General features: G+C 37.5%; 1 protein-coding gene across 3 annotated transcripts in view; it reads right to left on the bottom strand.

Moving 5' to 3' along the window:
• Nucleotides 1–20,520, bottom strand: part of ARHGAP5 (Rho GTPase activating protein 5) — an 82,446-nt gene that overhangs the window by 45,314 nt on the left and 16,612 nt on the right. The window lies entirely within an intron of this gene.

Raw genomic sequence — 20,520 nt, 5'->3', positions numbered from 1 at the left:
GGGGGGGGGGGGGGGGGTCCAGCCCTGACCAATTGTCCTGCAGACAGCAACCAACTAGCAACCAGCAGCAGCAGAGGGGGAGGAGGAGGGGGAGAGTGAGGGAGAGGGGAAAAGGGAGGGGGAAGGGAAGGGGGAGAGGGAAACGTGAGAGAGACATTTTGATTGGTGGTTTCCTGCCCTTATGGGGCTGGGGAACATGCAACCAAGGTATATACTCATCTGGGAATTGAACCTGGGACCCTCTGGTCCACAGGACAACACTCTAAACACTGAACAAATAGGCCAGGCTAGTTAACCCCTTTTAAAAAAAAAGTCTATAAAAGCTATAGATGCTAGATGGAAATCCAAACACACTTTGAAAATCAGGGATGTTGTGAAGGATCTTTCACACCCTTTAAGCCAAGCATGTGAAACTTGCGGCCCAGCCAATATAACAGTATGTAAAAAAACATGTTAATAAAAACTTCATAACTAAGTTTTTACAGTATCCTGTTATACATAACCAAAGGACAAGTGCACGGCATAGGTGGGGTCCTTTGGCCTGGCCTGTGCCCTCTTGCAATCTGGAACCCCTAAGGGGATGTTGGAAAGCCGGTTTCCATACACCAGTCTGGTTTTGGCCTAATCTCCACAGGCCAGGCTGAGGGATCCCACTGTGCACAGGGCCACTAGTATGCATATAAAATCTTTGGTTAATTTCTTCCTGCCCTTCCCCCTACCCCCTGAGATTCATTGGTCTGTTCCATGATTCCATGCCTGTGGTTTCCACTCCTGCGTTGAGCTTCTGCCCCCCGGTCATCAGTGTGCATCATAGCTATTATTAATAACGAACTACAACGTTCGCTAATGACTGATTACTATAACCGTGTTGCATTCATTTTCCTTACATGCCTTATGCACAGGTGCACCATTTCTCTCCACTAATACTAGCAGCTAATATTTTAGCAACTGATTGCCACATCTGACTTGTTTGGTGTGTGCAACAGAAAATATTTCACTTTTGGATAACAAGAAAAATAGGTTTATTTGCATTATGCTTATTAGTTTGGGTAGTTATTCAGTGTCTGCTAAGTTAATGTTCAAGAAAAAATACTAATTTTTATTAAAACATTGTTTTGTATTAATGATTACGGTACTCATTTATTTCAGCCCTTTGTATTCAGCTTGTCTCTATCAAAATAAACCTATGTTTCTATGAAAATTGAAGCTTTTGTTTTATTGTGGCCCCGAAAAACTTAAAACTTGTTTATTTGGCCTGTGTTTGCCTTTGAGTTTGACATGCTTGCTTTAAGTTAACATTAGGTGAAAAAAGTGAAGAGAAAATAACTGTGGTAAATAAATGTGGTCTGGATTCTTCTATACATTAATTTATCTCTAGCATTAATTTATCTCTAAGACAGCATATTCCTATTAAGCATTTCAACACATATCATTTAACTGGTAGGTATTCTATTATTGCCATTAAAACTCTACAAACAAACAAACAAACAAACAATGCACCTGGAATCACCTGAAAAGGGGCCTAGCAAAACACCTAGCTATTCAAGGGAATAATGGGGAGAATTCTTCCCAACTTTCCTAAATATATATTTTAAAAGTGTATTGAAATTAAAGTAAGTTTTATATTATACCCAGCATTTCATTCTTAAAACTATTGCTTCTCCCTTTGCTTCCCATCTTATCTTTTAGGTACTTCCTGTTACTCTAATGGCTGCCAATCAGAGCATCAGTGAAGAATGAAGAAAAATTCCAGTGTGTCTTCCTTCTCCCTAACATCAAAAGAGTTTCTTCTTATGTTGGAATCCACAGATTTAGCAAATACATGAAATCCTTAAAATACCAATAAAATTTTGTGCACGCATTTTTTCCCAGGGAAAATACTCAAACCTATGCTGAGATTTTTAAAGGCTAACAAAAATTTCAAAAAAGATCAAAACAAACACTCTATACAAAGTATGCAAAGTATATTTTCTATTTGAACAAAGTTAGATAAAATCACAAGGTCACTTTGGTCATATCCTTTGGTTTTGCTCTAAGAATTGGAAATATGCCCTCTCTGGTTTGGCTCAGTGGATAGAGCGTTGGCCTGTAGACTGAAGGGTCATGGATTCGATTCTGATCAAGGGCTCATGCCCAGATTGTGGGCTCAACCCCCAGAAGAGGGCGTGCAGAGGGCAGCCAATCAATGATTCTCTTTCATCACTGATGTTTCTCTCTCTCCATCTCCCTTCCTCTCTAAAATTAATAAAAATTTATTTTAAAAAAAAAGAATTGGAAATATTAAAAATTACTGCTTTAAAAAGCAGTGCTTCTACTGGAGTTTCTCTTTATACAGTCATAGAAGAAGCCTTATTTACTTGAGGACTCTTTCACAATATTGAAATGAAAACATTACAGAGCTAGAAAACATAAAGCTAATTATAAAACCAAAAATAATTATTACAAAATTATAAAAATAAGTCTCCTTGGATTGAGTGGGAAAATATGTAGTATACCAAATATAGTAGCACATAAAATTGACAACCCTATACACTTTCCTATAAGTTTTACAATAAAAACAATTGTCATTTCCATTGCGGGCACATCCCTAGTAGGAGGTATGCAGGAGGCAGCTGATCAATGTTTATCTCTCATCGATGTTTCTAACTCTCTATCCCTCTCCCTTCCTCTATGTGAAAGATCAATAAAATATATATTTTTAAAAATAAAAAAATGTTTAATTTTCAATAAAATAAATTTTATAGGACTGAATTTCTTGAGAGCAGAATGAATAAATAACTAAGTTATCCATGTAACCTTAGCTTCAGACAGTGATTCAGTATAGTAAGCATTCAGTAAGATGTTTGATGAATTGAGTTTCCTTGAATCAAAATAAATTCTAATTACTTAAACAAACACATAAACAACTCTTTAATTACAACTACAAACACAAAGCCATATATTCACACTGACTTCAACTGATCACAATACACTGTGCTAGTCTATAGAGATCAATTATGAACAAAATATATACCTCGCCTATAGTAGATATTGCGATTTCCATCCTTTACAAAATTAACCCCAATTGGGGGAAAGCCAAAATTCACCCAGAGCCCTAGGAATAAAGGCTTGGGCTTACACTCAATAGCGTAATTCTATTCCTTTGGTCAGAATTTACTGGTAAGGAATGGATGGATACAGGACCCAACTCTAGGCAAAAGATGCTAGTTGAGGGGTCTGGGAAAGCAGCTTTCTCATTCCTCTGAACATACTTCCTTTACAAAAGTAATCCTCACTCCCACCAACCCCTGAAGGAAATGCCTGCAGGTAATAATGGATTATAATGAAGACCCTGTATCAACTGCCAAGAAAATCTAACCAACATATTCCCCAAAAATAAGAAAAGAAAATCTGAAACTTTCAAGAAGCTCAAGATTTTGTAAAATGATCTTATTTATTAAACAAGTGCAAGCCTACCTGATCTGTATTGGATCTATAAGTATTACTATTTCTACAGTAAGCCATTTAGCAGACAATTTAAAAAATATATATATTTTATTGATTTTTCACAGAGAGGAAGAGAGAGGGATAAAAACATCGATGAGAGAGAATCATCCATCAGCTGCCTCTTGCATACCCCCTACTGGGGATGTCTCTGCAACCAAGATACGTGCCCTTGACCGGAATCGAACCCGGGATCCTTGAGTCCGCAGGCTGACGCTCTATCCACTGAGCCAAACCGGTTTCGGCTAGCAGACAATTTTTATTTAGTCTTAGTTGAAATTCTTTCAAGAAACTAGTTTCTCTCAGATGTGAACAACAAATTATCTGCCAAGAGGTTAAGTGATATATATTATAAATGAAAAGTACTTATAATCTATAACTTATGCATTTTGATACAAACAACAGCGTAATACCAAAATGTTTTCCTATATTTTATTATTTTCATATCTAAATTAACACTTTATGGGTTCAAGAGAAAATTCTGGCCACCACTACTGGGTTAACAGTATTTTAAAAGGGCATTTTACTTAATGAAGACTGAGGTTTTAGAAGTCAAATAATTCTAAACCTAAGATTTTACTACATTCTAAATGACTACCATATTAGTAGCACAATATCAATTCATATTTACTAACATTAAATAGTCAGACACTGCATGTTTTAATTACTGTTACTCAATAATTAATAACTGGGACTCAATATGTACAAGTTTGCTGGAGGCAAAGACCAGCGGTAGTGTGTGTGTGTGTGTGTGTGTGTGTGTGTGTGTATATATATATATATATACTAGAAGGCTAATGGACTTTGATACTCAGCAGGGCTGAAAATCAGCATTGTATTACCCTGCTGTTGGCTGAATGGTTGAAGGCAATCCCTTAACCTGATAATCCTTTATTTTTTTTTTTACCAAACTTTACCATCTATATGTCAGTTTGTTTTACTAAAAGGCAAATGTGTACTCTAGTAAATAAAAAGCTAATGGGTCTGGGCATTCAGGAACCTCTCAGCTAGAGAATAAGGTCTCCGCCTGCCCTCCTCCCCCCATGCCTTCTAAATTTATATTTCTTGTCTAGTATATCCATTTGTACACCAGCTCTCTCTCCAGACCTTGAACCCTAGACGTGCCGGTTGCGGCTTCACACATGTTGATATGTATCCAGTTTTTTAAAGAAAACATGCCTATTTTGGTGTTCTTCACCAACATTCTCCAAACCCTATTACAATAGCTAAAGCAGCAGAATCTAAGACACTATCTGACAGTAGTGTTTAGCGAAAAGGGAGCAGTAAGCTCTAGCTGGTGTGGCTCAGTTGGGTGTCGCCTGAGGCACTGAACGAAAGGTTGTGGGTTTGATTACTAGGCAAGGCACATGCCCAGATTATGGGCTCAGTCCTTGTTAGGAGGTGTGCAGGAGGCAGCCGATCAATGTTTCACTCTCACATCAATTCTCCCTCTCCCTCTCCCTCCCCCCTTTTCCCCCCCCCATCTTTTTCTCTCCCCCGCCCCCTTCTCTTTCCTCACTCTCTAAGAGGATCAATAAAAACAAGCAAAAAACAACTTTAAAAACAAAAAAAAAGCCCAGATGGGATGGTTCAGTGGTTGAGCATTGACCTATGAACCAGGAGGTCATGGTTTGATTCCTGAGACAGGGCACATGCTTGGGTTGCGGGCTAGATTTAGATTCCCAGTGCAGGGTGTGCAGGATGCAGCCCATCAATGATTCTCTCTCATCACCAATGTTTCTAGCTCTCTCTCCCTCTCCCTTCCTCTCTGATATTAATACAAATATATTTTTTAAATGTCTAAGAGGGTTTCTTCCCAAAACTAAAACTAAACTCATTTGGGGGTATCGAAGACAATCAAGCATAAAAATAATGCCCAAAAGTTATGATTTCCTACATCTGAGAAAAGATTCCTAGACTATGACCCCCACTTTAGAATCAAAGAATGAAGGTAAACATAGTGAACATTTTTCTTAGAGGAGGGAAAAAAAAAAAAAGCTAAGAAGCTAACAAGTGCATAAACTCAGGATCAGAAATCATACATAGGATTATTCAATTTAAAAAACGAGTCTGGAAACTAATCCAGCAAATGGGACAAAGGGATGTTCTGAAATACAGAGTATACTGGAATATTTCAGGCCTGATGCACACCATAATAGTATTTATTGAACAGTGCTGTATGCCAGGCACTTGAAACACATAGTTCCAATTTCTAGCATAATTCCAAGAAAAGTATTACACAGATGCTCCTCAACTTATGAGGTATATCCAAATAAGCCTATCATGAGTTGAAAATGCCATGCAAGTCAAAAATGTATTTAATATACCTAATCTACTGAACATCAGAGTTTAGCCCAGCTTTCCTTAAACATGCTCAGAACACAGTTATCTACAAAATGCTGGCAGTATAGTACACTGCAGAGTATCATTCGTTTAACCTTATGATGGCATGCCTGAATGGGAATAGCGGCTCGCTGCCCCTGCATAACATCATAAGAGACTACAATACTGTACTGCTTACTGCTAGTCTGGGAAATGATCAAAATTCAAAGTATGGTTTCCACTGAATATGTATGGCTTCATAAAGTAAAAAAAAAAATCACAAGTTGAACCATTTTAAGTCTGGGACCATCTATTATTCCTATTTTACAGGCAAAGGAGCCAGCTAAGAAAGGGTAACTGGTTTAATCTTAGTTATTCTCTACCTACCCTTTCTTAAGAATCATCCCTCCTATCTGGCCATTCAACATTGGCGGTTCCTCAAGGCTCTGAGGCACTGCTTTGTATTCACTCCCAGAGTCATTTTACCTATTGCCACCACTACTTCACTGTCCACTAAATATGTATCTCTAACTCAGATCTCCTCTGAGAACTCATAATTACCCAACTGACATCTCTACTTGAACTCTAAAACCAAAATTACAATTTTCACACCCCAACACTAGGTAAATTTCCAATGTTCTACAGAACAGTGTTTCCCAAAGTGTGGTACGCGTACCCCCAGAGGTACGGGAAGAGTTTGGTGGGGGTACACGTTGCACCGGAGTTTGGTGGGGATATGCACTGCACCGTGCTTAGCTGCGCCTAATTCTACGTTCTCATGAGTATGAGGGGTACTCAGCGTTACGAAAATTATAGAAGGGGTACACGTATGTTAAAAGTTTGGGAAACACCGTATACACGAAGAACAGCACCATCAACCGATGAAGCTGCACAAGCTAGAAATCAATGAGCTATTTTTCCTACTTTGTTCATCACCATCACCCTACACTACATATACAAAACAGCATCAAATCTTACGGATTTTAAGTATCTCAAATCCATTCTATTCATTGCCACCATTCTCCCTTCCCACTCCAACTACTCAAAGTTTTCATCATGGTTCATTTAGAGTATTATAATATGCCAACCGGTTGTTACTCAACCCATTCTCCACACTAAAACCATGTGATCTCATATCCAATCACTGTCTAATTTCAAATTACAACTAGTCTAAATAACAAAAATTCCTAACATTGCTTAAAAGATCCCAGTTTAGTCCCCACTCTCAAGTCTTTCCTTGTACTATTCCTCTCCCATAGATCATGGGTCAGCAAAACTATGGCCTGGGGGTTCAATCTAGCCTGCTGCCTGTATTTGAAAATAGCCACAATTTACCAATTTACATATTTCCTATGGCACATTTATACTGCAACAGATTTTACTAGTTGCAACTAAGGCTGTATTACCCTCAAAGCCTAAAATATTTATTATCTGGCTCTTTACAGAAAGAATGCCAACACTGCCTTAGATCAATGACCAGCTGCAGTGACCTCCTTTAAAGAACACATATTATGTTCCCTCTCATCACATAAACATCCTATTCATTCAGCATACTATCTAATAAGAGTAATAAGCAAATTAACCATACCTCTGCTACACCCACAAGCCATACCCACCAACCAACTAGGAGCAAATATGCAAAAAACCAACCAAGATGGCTGCAGCCACGGAGGGCAGAAGGAAGCTTGGGTTTCCCCAGCAATGGAGGAAACCAAGCTTTCCACCTGCCCTTGCCGGCCCAGATAAATATATAACAACCTCAGCAAACTGAGTACCCTATACTCAAATACATTAATAGTTCTACAGTGAACTGTATGGATATTCAAGATAAACAATGATTTTAAGTAGTCCCACATTAGTTTGAATCAGGTTTTGCCAAGAATAGGTCAAATAGGTTGTGCTGCCAATTTTTGAAAAAAACTTGATTTTCAGGTTACTGGAAATCAAAATTGCAGTTAAGAGTCTATGGACCCTTGCCAAAACCGGTTTGGCTCAGTGGATAGAGCGTCTGCCTGAGGACTGAAGGATCCCGGGTTCGATTCTGGTCAGGAGCATGCACCTTTGTTGTGGGCACATCCCCAGTAGGGGGTGTGCAGGAGGCAGCTTTTCGATGACTCTCTCCCATCGATTTTCTAACTATCTCTCTCCCTTCCCCTCTGAAAAAAATCAATAAAATATATATATTTTTAAAAAGAGACTATGGACCTGTAAATTATGATTATGCATGTATACTTATAGTTAAAATGGGACTATCATTTTCCTTTCTTATACCATCCTTGTCTGTTCTAGGATAGATGACTTCAGAGAATAAATTAAGGAATGTATTTTCTGGAACAGTTTATAGAATACTGCAATGATTTGCTCCTTGCAAGTTCTCCTGTAAAATTATCTGGGCCTGATATTCTTATTTAATTACAAAATGTAATTAAATGTTTCACAACTTATTTAATAGTTACAGAATTTTTCAAAACTTTCTAATAGAGGTCAATTATATTTTTCTACTAGCTTGTTTCTCAGCTTTCAAATTTGTTGACATAAAATTGTTGATAGTATACTCTATTATCTTTTTAATCTGATCTATCTGTAATTATGTTCCCCTTTTCATTCTCAATGTTTATGTATGCCTTTTCTTTCTTTTTTTTTCTGACCAGTCTTGCCAGACATTTGTCTGTTTTTTCTAGTCTTCTTAAAGAATCAACTTCTAGATTTGTTGATTTCTCATTTAGTCTCTGTACCCCTATCACTTTAAAACTGAATGCCTACACCAGCCTCTGACAATCTCTTCCCATCTTGCAACCTGAAGTCCAACCCAACTTCCTTTATTGTTCAGGACCTGTTTAATAAGTAAACTGCTTTTGGATTTAAAAGTTTAGCAGACTCATAAATGCAATGCTATTTCAAAATACCCTACATTAGGATGGTGTCCTATCTCTCACCTTGCTTAGTCTTAATTGTATGCCTCTGTACAAGTGATTTTCCCCATCTAAAATATCTTTTCTCCTTCTTAAATGGCAATTGACACACTTCATGAAATTTTGTGAAACTCCAACCACTCTATGGTATTCTCACCCTGTATTCCATTTCATTAATACTTATATTTCAACAATACTACCAACAAATCGTATACAATTTTACTTAACATATTTACCATGTGCCAATACATTAAATCAATATGAACTTACTTCTTATAACAGCTCTAAGAAGTAGGATTGTCATAGTTTTTCTAGATGAAAGTACAAAAATTTACAAACTTACACAGCTAGTAAGTTCCCAAAATCTGGCTCTAGAGCATGTGCTCTTAACTATTATTATATTATGCTTCCTTAAATTGCTCTAGTAGTAATTCCTAACCCTGTCCCAACCACAGGGTATTGTCTGCTCTTTTAACGTTTTACACCCTCCAACAGCTTTTTTACAGACTTAAGCATGTTTTTAATGAATGCTTATTGAACTGAAACATAAGACATCTTTAATTACTCAAATCCAACTTATACTATGAAAATAATTTTTAAGCAAACTAAGCTGCACTAAAGTGTTCTAGCCTGTCTGTAATGCTTTAAGATATATATCATGAATAACTGTTAGCCATAGAGAGATCCAAGGCATTTCATGGTACATATATAAATACAAAACCCTAAAATATAACTGTGGCATAAAAATGTGTCTATGAAGTTGCATTGTAATATACTGGTATGTTTATCTTTTTTAAGACCATAGGTCCAGAAAACAGAGTCCAGAAAACAAACATTAGAGTGACACCAGACTTTAAAAATTACCTATAGGTCTAAAAGTGTCTAAAATATAATTTTTCCAATTTTCTTAGGAGTTCCACTATCATAACAAATAAATTTAAAAATTAAAACAAGCCTATATAATAAAAGGCTAATATGCAAATAGACTAAACAGCGGAACACTGGTTGCTATGATGTGCAGAACATGGCAGGTGCTGGCAGTGACAGGATGGTGGAAAAGGTGAGCTAGGGCACCAGACGCTGTCATCAGGGAGAGCCTTTGATGGTTACTGAAAATTCTTTGCTCCTGCACACCGCCGCGGTCCCACCTGGTGCCAGTACCAACCCCACTTGCACCTTCAACCAGTGCCAGAGCCACTGCTTGAACCCATTGCCAGGGCCGGCCCCACTTGCACCCGCAGCTGGCACATGAGCAGCCACTCGCACCCACTGCCGTTGCCCAGTGCCAGCCCTGATCGCCTCTGAGGGCTTCTCCACCTCCCCCTGTTCCTAAGGGGCTATTGGGCAGCAGCTGCTGTTTGTACCCACTGATGGTGCCAGCCTTGCTTGCACCTACTGCTGGCGTTGGTCCCAATTGCTCCGCATAGTCAGCGGGTGGGAGCAGCGGCAGTGGGAATGGGGCTGCCAGTGGACAGGGGGCTGCAGCGGAAAGGGCCGGGCAGGGGCAGGAGGATGGGCTGAGACCTGCCCTGGTGCCTACCGCAGCCTCATAGCCCATAGTTCCTTTCAAAGTGCACAAATTCATGCACTGGGCCCCTAGTGTTATTATAAAAACGTAAGGAGCCCTAGCCTGTTTGGCTCAGTGGATAGAGCATTGGCCTGTGGACCAAAGGGTTCTGGGTTTGATTCTGGTCAAGGACACATATCTTGGTTACATGCTCTCCAACCCAGGCCCCAGTCAGGGATCGTGCAGGAGGCAACCAATCAATGTGTTTCTCTCACATTGATGTTTTTCTCTCTGTGTTTCCCTTTCTCTTCCACTCTCCCTAAAAATCAATGGAAAAATATCTTTGGGTGAAAATTAACAAAAAATAAAAAAAATAATAAAAGTGCAAGGGAATTCTATAACAGCTCTAAAAGTTAAGATAGCCAAGATCACTGTAAAGTCAACAGAAAATAGATTATAAGCACAACTCAAAGCTAACTCATCATTTCCTTTTTTTTTTTTTTTTAAATATATTTTATTGATTTTTTACAGAGAGGAAGGTAGAGGGATGGAGAGCTAGAAACATCGATGAGAAACACCGACCAGCCGCCTCCTGCACACCCCCTACCGGGGATGTGCCCGCAACCAACGTACATGCCCTTGACAGAATCGAACCTAGGACCTTTCAGTCCGCAGACCGACACTCTACCACTGAGCCAAACCGGTTTCAGCTAACTCATCATTTCAATACAAGTAAGGAAAAAGTCTGGCTGATACCAAATGACAAAGGATATATTACACAAAGCACTGAATCAAATATCAATATATGAACCATTTGCAAGGGTGGAATAAGAGAATCTAGGTCTGTTATTAATTCCCATTTGTATCTGTGGCTAGAAATAACAATAAAAATTAAAGACAAATTACTATACTAAGTGAATTTAAGATGCCAATGACTAAAACAGCACAATTAATTTGATGTACTTCTAAAAAAAAAAAAAACCCACCAAAACAACCCTGTGTTAAATTATGTCATGTCATTGTTAGACTCATGCAGATTTAACAGATTTTAAAAAGTTAAAGACAGAAAAGGATTTTGGAATCAATAAAATATCTATATCTATATCTATATCTATATCTATATCTATATCTAAGCCTAAGAGACCGCTACAACCAAAACAACTGGATGACCAGGCCAGCAGAAGGGTTAGTGAGGGCTGACCAAACGACTGAGCAGCAGGCTGCGTGGGGCGACCAGGCAGTGAGAGGCAACCAAACGACTGAACAGCAGGTTACATGGGGCCACCAGGCCTGCAGGAGGTGGGGAGAGTGGCAATTAGAGGTGACCAGGCCAGCAGGTTGGGGGAGGCAGTGAGGAGCAACCAGGCCAGCAGAGGGGAGCAGTGAGGGGCGATCAGGCTGGCAGTGGAGGGAGGGGAGGTGCTGTGAGGGGCAACCAGGCTAGTGGTGGTGGTGGGGGGCAGTTGGGAAAGACCAGGTCAGCAGTGGGGGCAATTGGGGGTGACCAGGACATCAGGGGGTGCAATTAGGGGTGATCAGGCAGGTGAGCAGTTAGGAGCCAATGGTCCCAGATTGTGAGAGGGATGTCTGACTGGTGGTTTAGGCCCAATCCCATAGGTAGGAAGCATAGATGTTTCTTAGGCACCACTAGGTGTGGATCAGTGGAACCCTAGGTGGTACTGTGAAATAGCACTGCAGCTTAGAAGAGTGCTAGCCAAATAGTCTATTATGGGATATAAATTATGTAATTGAAAAATTATGTGCTGGTGCTTGTTGATTTCCCCATCACAAGTAGATAAGTGTAATTGTAAAAGACCTCCTTAGAGCCTAGAACATACTTTTTAAATTTAGGCATGAACATGAGTGCTGGAAATAAAATACTAATACTTAAGCTTCAAAAATAAATAAATAAAATAAATAATATAGTACTCTCCCCCCACCTCCTCAGTTTCAATTACCTTCATAAATCTTGGTCCAGAAATATGAAATGGAAAATTCTAGAAATAAGCCATTCGTTTTAAATTAGGTGCTGATTAGTGTAATGAAGCCTCTCGCTATTCTGCTTCATCTTGCCCAAGACAATGAATTATCCCTTTGTCCAGCATATCCCCATTAGCTTATTATTAACTTATAGCCAGCTATGTTAGCAGATCAACTGTCCTGGCATCACACTGCTTATGTTCAAGTACCCTTATTTTACTCAATAATACCATAATCACATAACGTTTACTACAGCCTATTATTATCATTTTTCTACTTTATTAGTAATTACTGCTGTTAAATCTCTTACTGTGCTAACTTATAAGTTAGACTCTATTACAGAATCTCCAACCTGGTCTTAAAGCAGGGGTCCTCAAACTTTTTAAAGTGGGGCCAGATCACGGTCCCTCAGAGAGCTGGAGGGCCGGACTATATGAACTACTAATTCCTACTGTAACACCTCGGCTGCGCTCACTGCCCAAAAAACTTGGAGGGCTGGATCAGACTCCTCTGCGGGCCACATGTGGCCCGCGGGCCGTAGTTTGAAGACCCCTGTCTTAAATGGCTCAAAAACAAACCACAATGTGCACACACAGCTCAAACAAGTAGGGCAAAATATAAACAGTTGGCAAATCTCAGGAAAAGGTACACAAGAGCTCCTTTTACTCTTCCTGCAAGTTTTCTTTAAGTTGAAATTATATAAAAATAAAAAGTTAAATAATCAATCAGAAATGAAAAATGCTATAACTGAAATATAGAATACACAAGAAAGAATTGCTAGTCAACTGGACGAGGCAGAGGACTGAATCAGTGATCTAGAAGACAAAAAAAATTTTTTAAAAAAATCACTCAACAGACCAGGAAAACGACAAAATTAAAAAGGAGGACAGTTTAAGGGGACTTTGGGACACCATGAAAAGTAATAACATCGGCATCATAGAGGTCTCAGAAGAAGAAAGTGAACAAGGGATAGAGAATCTGAAGAAATAATCACAGAAAACTTCTCTGGCCCAGCCAGTATTGTTCAGTGGTTGAACTCTGATTCATGAACCAGGAGCTCACAGTTCAATTCCCAGTCTGAGCACATGTCTGTCGGGGTTGCAGACTTGATACCCACCCAGTAGGGGGTGTGCAGGAGGCAGTTGATCAATGATTTTCTCTCATCATTGATGTTCCTTTACCTCTTTCCCTCTCCCTTCCTCTCTGAAATAAAACATATAAAACTTGTCTAGTACAGTGGTGCCTCGCATAACGAACGCCTCGCACAGCGAACTTTGGACAGGTTTTTCATGAAACCATCGGCCAAAAAGCAGAAAATGGATGAAGATGTGCAAGATTAGGTAGACTCTACTTAGTCTGTCTTAAAATTAAAAAAATGTGTGTTTTTTTTTAAAAAAAATTATGTTTTTAGATGTATCTAAATAAAAATATGTCATCTTAGCATTTTTTTTTATGTCATCTTAGCATATTTTATGCTACAGAACGAATTATTTTTTTAACATGTATTGTTATGGGAAAACGCGTTTCACATAACGAACTTTTCGCATAACAAACTTGCTCCTGGAACGAATTAAGTTCGTTGTGTGAGGCACCACTGTATGATAAAGGAAATGTATAAATCAAGGAAGCACAGAGAGTCTCAAACAAGATAAACACAAAGGGACTCACACCAAGGCACATTATAAAAAAGGCCATGATTAGAAATAGGAGAATCTTAAAGGCAGAAGGAGAGAAACAGCCAGATACTTACAAGTGAGTTCCCATAAGGCTCTCAGAGGATCTCAACAGAAACACTCAGGCCAAAGGCATTGGCCTGAAGTATTCAAAGTAATGAAAAGCAAGAATTTGCAACCAAGACTGACTGCTCTAGCTAGCAAAGCTATCATTTAAAATTAAATGTGAAGTAAAGAGCCTCCCAGACAAAAGAAGACTAAAGGAGTTCCATTATCACCAAACCAGCATTGCATTAAATGCTACAAGGACTGCTTTAAGAAAAAGAATTAAAGAGAGGAGCATAGCATAGATGAATTTGATTGATACCTATAGAACATTTCATCCCAAAGAAGCAGAATATGCATTCTCCTCAAGTGCACATGGAACATTCTCAAAAACAGGCCACATGTTAGGACACACAAAAAAAAGTCTCAATAAATTTAAGATTAAAATTATATCAAACATCTTTCTCTGACCACAAAGGCATGACATCACAAATCAACTGTGATAAGAAACTCAAAAATATTCAAACACATAGAGGCTAAACAGCATGTTATTAAACAAGGAATGAATTATCAATTAGATCAAGGAAGAAATAAAAAAAAAATTACCTGGAATCAAACAAAAATGAATATACAACTACCCAAAATCTATGGGGCAAAGCCAAAACAGTCCTGAGAGGGAAGTTCATAGCATTACAGGCCTACCTCAAAAGGCAAAAAGATCTCTAGTAAATAATCTAACCTTACATCTAAAAGAAGTAGAATCAGAACAGCTGGAAAAGGCCAAGGTAAAATGAAGGAAATAATAAAAATTAGAGAAAAAATAAAAACGAAAAACAAACAAACAAAAAAATACAAAAGGTCAATGAAACCAAAAGTTGGTTCTTTTTTGAAAGGAAAAACATGACTGATGAACCTTTAACTAGACACATCAAGAAAGAACAAACCCAAATAAATGTAATCAGAAATGAAAGAATGATAACAACAGACATCACAGAAATACCAATGATTGTAAGAAAATATTAGAAACCACTATATGCCAACAAAGTAGACAACCTGGGCAAAATGGAAAAATTCCTAGAAAAGACAATCTTCCAAAATGGAATCAGGAAGAAGCAGGATACCTGAATAGATCAATAACAACTAATGACATTGAAGAAGTAATAAAAAATACTTCCAGCAAACAAAAGTCCTGGACCAAATAGCTTCATAGGCAAATTTTACCAAACATTCAAAGAAGAACTAATTAACACCCCTCCTCATCAAAATATAAATTCAATAGAATGGAAGACTTCCAAGCTCTTAGTATGAGGCCAACATTATCCTAATATTAACAAAATCAGATAAAGACACAAGAAGTAAAAAATTAAGGCCAATATCACTAATGAACCTGGATGCTAAAATTCTCAACAGAATATTAGCAAATTGGATCAAGCAATAAATTTTTAGAAATCATACACTATGATCAAATGGAATTTATTCCAGGGATGCAAGAATGTAAATAATCAGTCAGAAATGAATACACAAATTTAAAAAAGTGCCATATCACATAAATAAAATTAAAGATAAAAATCACACGATCATATCAATTGATGCAGAAAAAGCATTTGATAAAATCCAGCACCCATACATGATAAAGAACTCTCAGCAAAGTAGGAATAGAGGGATCATACCTCAACATAACAAAGGCCATATGTGAAAAACCTACAGCCAACATCATACACAATGGGCAAAAACTAAAAGTGTTTTCCTTAAGATCAGGAACAAGACAGGGACGTCTGCTTTCACCATTCTTATTCCACATAGTACTGGATGTTGTAGCCATAGCAATCAGACAAGAAGAAATAAAAAGCATCAAATTGGGAAGGAGGAAGTATAACTGTCATTTTTTGCAGACCATGTCATACTGTATACAGAAAACCCTGAAGACCACCGAAAGACTAGTAGATCTAATCAATGAATTCAGCAAAGTTGCAGGATATAAAATTAGGATCCAGAAATTGATGGCATTTTTACAAACCAATAATGAACTATCAGAAACAGAAACTAAGGAAACAATCCCACTTACTATTTCAACAAATAAGGTACCTAGGAACAAATTTAACAAAGGATATAAAACCTGTAACTCGGAGAACTATATGACATTAAACAAAGAAATTCAGGAAGATACAAATAAATGGAAGCATATTCCATTCATTGTTTATGGATTGAAAGAATTAACATCACTAAAATATCCATACTACCTAAAGCAATTTGTAGATTCAAAGCAATTCCTATTAAAACACCAATGGGATATTTCACAGAACTAGAAAAAATATTCCAAAAACTTACATGAGACCAAAAATTGGCCCCGAATAGCTTTAGCAATCTTGAAGAAAGAAAAACAAGTTGAAGGTATCAATACAGGATATCAAACTATACTACAAATCCATTTTAAAATAGTCTGTTACTAGCTTAAGAACATATAGACAAATGGAACACAACAGAGATCCCAGAAATTAATCCACATCTCTATGGTCAATTAATATTTGATAAAGGAGGCAAGAGCATACAATGGAGTAAAGATAGTCTCTTCAATAAATGGTATTGTGAAAATTGGACAGGCACATGCAAAAATAAATGAAACTAGACCACCAACTTACACCATACATAAGACTGAACTAAAAAGGATAAAAGACTTAAATTTAACTCATGAAACAGAACTTATATAACTGAACACCAGGAAGACAAACAATTCAAATAAAAAATAGGCAAAGGACCTGAATACTAGGTGTACCAGTGTACCAGTTAATTAATGATGATTTTTTTTCAATAGATAAGAGTTACACAAATGTTGATATATATGCGATTTGATATGTATGCTACTTTGTTTTATTGACAAGCTTCAAAACTTCCTATGTCAATTTGCTTAAGTTGTTAACATCATAGATAGTTTTACGCTTAAAAATGTAGAATTTCGTGCCAAAAAAAAGCATTTGTGGGAAATCATAATTCATTATTTTAAGAAAAGTGCTGCTGAATACTTCAGGAAGCTTATGGAGAACATGCTCCATCTCAAGATACTTGTGAACGCTGGTTTAAACGCTTTAAAAGTGATGATTTCGATGTAAAAGACAAAGAGCATCCAGGTCAACCGAAAAAGTTTGAAGACCAACTATTACAAGCATTATTGGATGAAGATGCGTGTCAAACTCAGAAACAACTTGCAGAGAGATTAAACATTGCTCAGCAAACAATATTCGATCGTTTATAAGCAATGGGAAAGATTTTAAAGTAAGGAAAATGGGTGCCACATCAACTGAACTAAAGACAAATGGAAAACCAAAAAGTCATCAGTAAAATGTTGCTTCAATAGGCATGAAGTCTTTTTTGCAGCAAATTGTGACTGGTGATGAAAAGTTTTTTTCTTTTTGAGAATCCCAAATGCACAAAATCATGGGTTGATCCAGGTCAATCATCAACATTGACTGCAAGGCCAAATTGCTTTAGAAAGAAGACCATGCTCTGCGTTTGGTGGGAACAGGAAGTTGTGGTATATTATGAGCTCCTATAACCAGGTGAAACAATTAATACTGATCACTACCGACAATAAATACCGTATTTTTCGGACCATAAGACGCACTTTTTCCCCCCCAGAAGTGGGGGGAAAAAGTCCCTGCGTCTTATGGTCCAAATATAGCCTGCACATATACTGTAAAAAAAAAGTTTTTTTACTTGCCCGGCTCTGTGTGGTCTCTGTGTGCTTGCCCGGCTCTAAAATGGTTCTAAATGCTGCTGTTTACTTTACAGGTTGATTACATGTGTTTATGACTGTGATGTTGGGTTTTAATGCACATAAAATATTTTAGGACACTATTTGTTTCAGAATCTTTTTTTCTTCATTTCCCTTCTCTAAAAACTGGTGCGTCTTATGGTCCGGTGCGTCATATGGTCCGAAAAATACGGTAATCAATTTCAACCAGGCTTTGATTGTAAAACAATGTTCTAGAAGACATGGCAAAGTAATTTTATTTCATGATGATGGACCATCACATACTTCAAAATCAGTTAAAGACATGTTAAAAGATCTTGCCTGGGAAGTATTAACCCACCAGCTGTATTCACAGACCTTGCTCCTTCAGATTACTACTTGTTCTGATTGCTGGCATATACACTTTCTGAGCGCACTTCAAACATACGAAGAAGTGGAAAATTGGGTTTCTGAAAAGTTCTATTGGGATGGTATCCACAAATTACCTGAAAGATGGGGAAATGTGCAGCTAGCAATGGGACATTACTTTGATAAAGCACTTTTGATATTTCTCTTGAAATTATCATGTTTTCTTTGATTAAAATCCACATTATTAACCGGTACACCTAGCAGACACTTCTCCAAAGATGATGACATATGGATGGCCAATAGACATCTGAAAAAATGTTCAAGGTCACTAATCATTAGAGATGCAAATAAAAACTATAATGAGGTATCACCTCACACCTGTCAGAATAAATACTAACAATAAAACAACAAACAACAAGTGCTAGGGAGGACGTGGAAAAAAAAGAGAACCCTTGTACATTATTGGTGGGAATGCAGACTGATACAGCCATTGTGAAAAACAGTATGGAGTTTCCTCAAAGTATTTAAAATGGAACTGCCTTTAACACAACAATCCCCATTTCTGGGAATATATCCTAAGAATTTCAAAACACCAATCAGAAACAATATATGTAACCCTTTATTCACAGCAGCAATACCTATATATATAAAAGCCTAAACGACCAAACAACTGGCTGACCATCCGGTAGCTATGATGTGCACTGACCACGAGGGGGCAGAGGCTCAACACAGGAGCAGAAACAGACTGATCTCAGAGGGAAGGGGGTAGGGGAAAAGGTGAGAAGAGATTAATCAAAAATCTTATATGCATACTCAAGGTCTACTGCACAGATTCGTGCACTGGTGGGGTCCCTCGGGCTGGCCTGTGGGGATCAGGCCTAAACAGGCTCTCTAACATCTCCCGAGGGGTCCTAGACAGTGAGAGGGTGCAGGCCAGGCTGAGGGACATCCACTGGTGCGCGAATCTGTGCACTGGGCCGCTAGTTTACAAATATCCAAAATCTGGAAACAGCCCAAGTGCCCATCAGCAGGTAAGTGGATAAGAAAGCTATGGCACATTTTCACAATGGAATATTATGCCACTGTAAAAAAAAAAAAAGAGGAACTTTTACCCTTTGCAACAATATGAATGGATCTGGAGAGTATTATGCTAAAGCAAAATAAGACAGTTAGAGAAAGACAAAGAGCATATATTTTCGTATGTGGAATCTAATAAACAAAAGAAACTGATAAACAAAATGGAACTGGAAGCAATTGATACATTGAACAGACTGGCCAGTACCTGACGAGTGAGAAGTGGGGGTAACAGGATAAAGGTGAAGGGATTAGCTAAAGAACATATATGCATACGTATACTATGGGCACAAACAATAGTTTGGTGAAGGCCAAGGAAGGGGGAAGCGTGGGTGGATGAAGGTGGACAAAGGATTCCAGGGAAAAAGGGGGACACTTGCAATAATTAAAATAACATTAAAATTTTTAAGTAAAAATAAAGTGTGGAATGAATAAAGAAGAATATGAAAATATTAAAATTACTAGTTATTAAAACAATTAAACAGACTTATGATAAAAAATAACAAAATAGCCCTGGCTGGTTTTGCTTGGTGGTTAGAGTGTCAGGCTGCAGAACAAAGGGTTGAGGGTTTGATCCCTGGCCCAAGACAGAGTGAGGGAGGCAAACAATCAATGTGTCTCTCTCACATTAATGTTTCTCTCTTTCTCTCTCCCCCCACTCCACTCCATTCTCTCTCAAAAAATTCAATGGAAAAAATATCCTGAGATGAGGATTAAAAAAGAAAAAGGAAAATAACACAAAAAAATCAACAATTTAAAATGGAAAGACTGTGTATGCTTATTTTTGTTAATAAGCATTCAATAGTTTTAATAATATAAGCAAATTAAAAAAAAAAGTACTGAAGTCTTTTGGCAGTGATAAAATATGTAGTGAGGACTAGTGATAATAGGGTGACTGTGAAAAGATGCCAGAGGTATTTAGTTAGTAGAGTGTTGTAAGTTGAGTTTGTGTTATAGATCTAGATGAGCCTTCCCATTTACATGTCTAATCTGAAAAACAATGATAAATTTTAAAATATTGCAGCTTAAACTTAGAAAATAAAATGGAGGCTACCAACTATAGGGAAGCAATTACTATATACAGGTAATCTATCTAGGATAAGGTTACTCAAAATATCTGTATCTTTAATTTAGTTTAATAAATAATAGTTGGCTACAGTAAATTAAATATTAAGATTGGACTTACTGGATGAAGAAATTACCAATATGTAGTATAAAAATCTATTGAATACTATCTAAAAACCATAAAAACCTTGAATAAAAGTTTATGTACACTCATGACAGATAACATTAGAAATAACGGTGCTTAAATAACTACTGTGAAAAACATTTAATAAAAATAAAAATTATTAAATACAACTTTAATAGCATATATATTTTAGGTTTCTAACTAACTTTATACCATCAGATAAATTAGTAACTATTTAA

The sequence above is a fragment of the Pipistrellus hanaki genome, assembly GCF_964339955.1.
Source record: "Pipistrellus hanaki genome assembly, chromosome: 1".
In the NCBI taxonomy this organism is placed as follows: Eukaryota; Metazoa; Chordata; class Mammalia; order Chiroptera; family Vespertilionidae; genus Pipistrellus; species Pipistrellus hanaki.
Note: the sequence above shows the minus strand (reverse complement) of the source record. Positions and strands in the feature narration are given on the sequence as shown.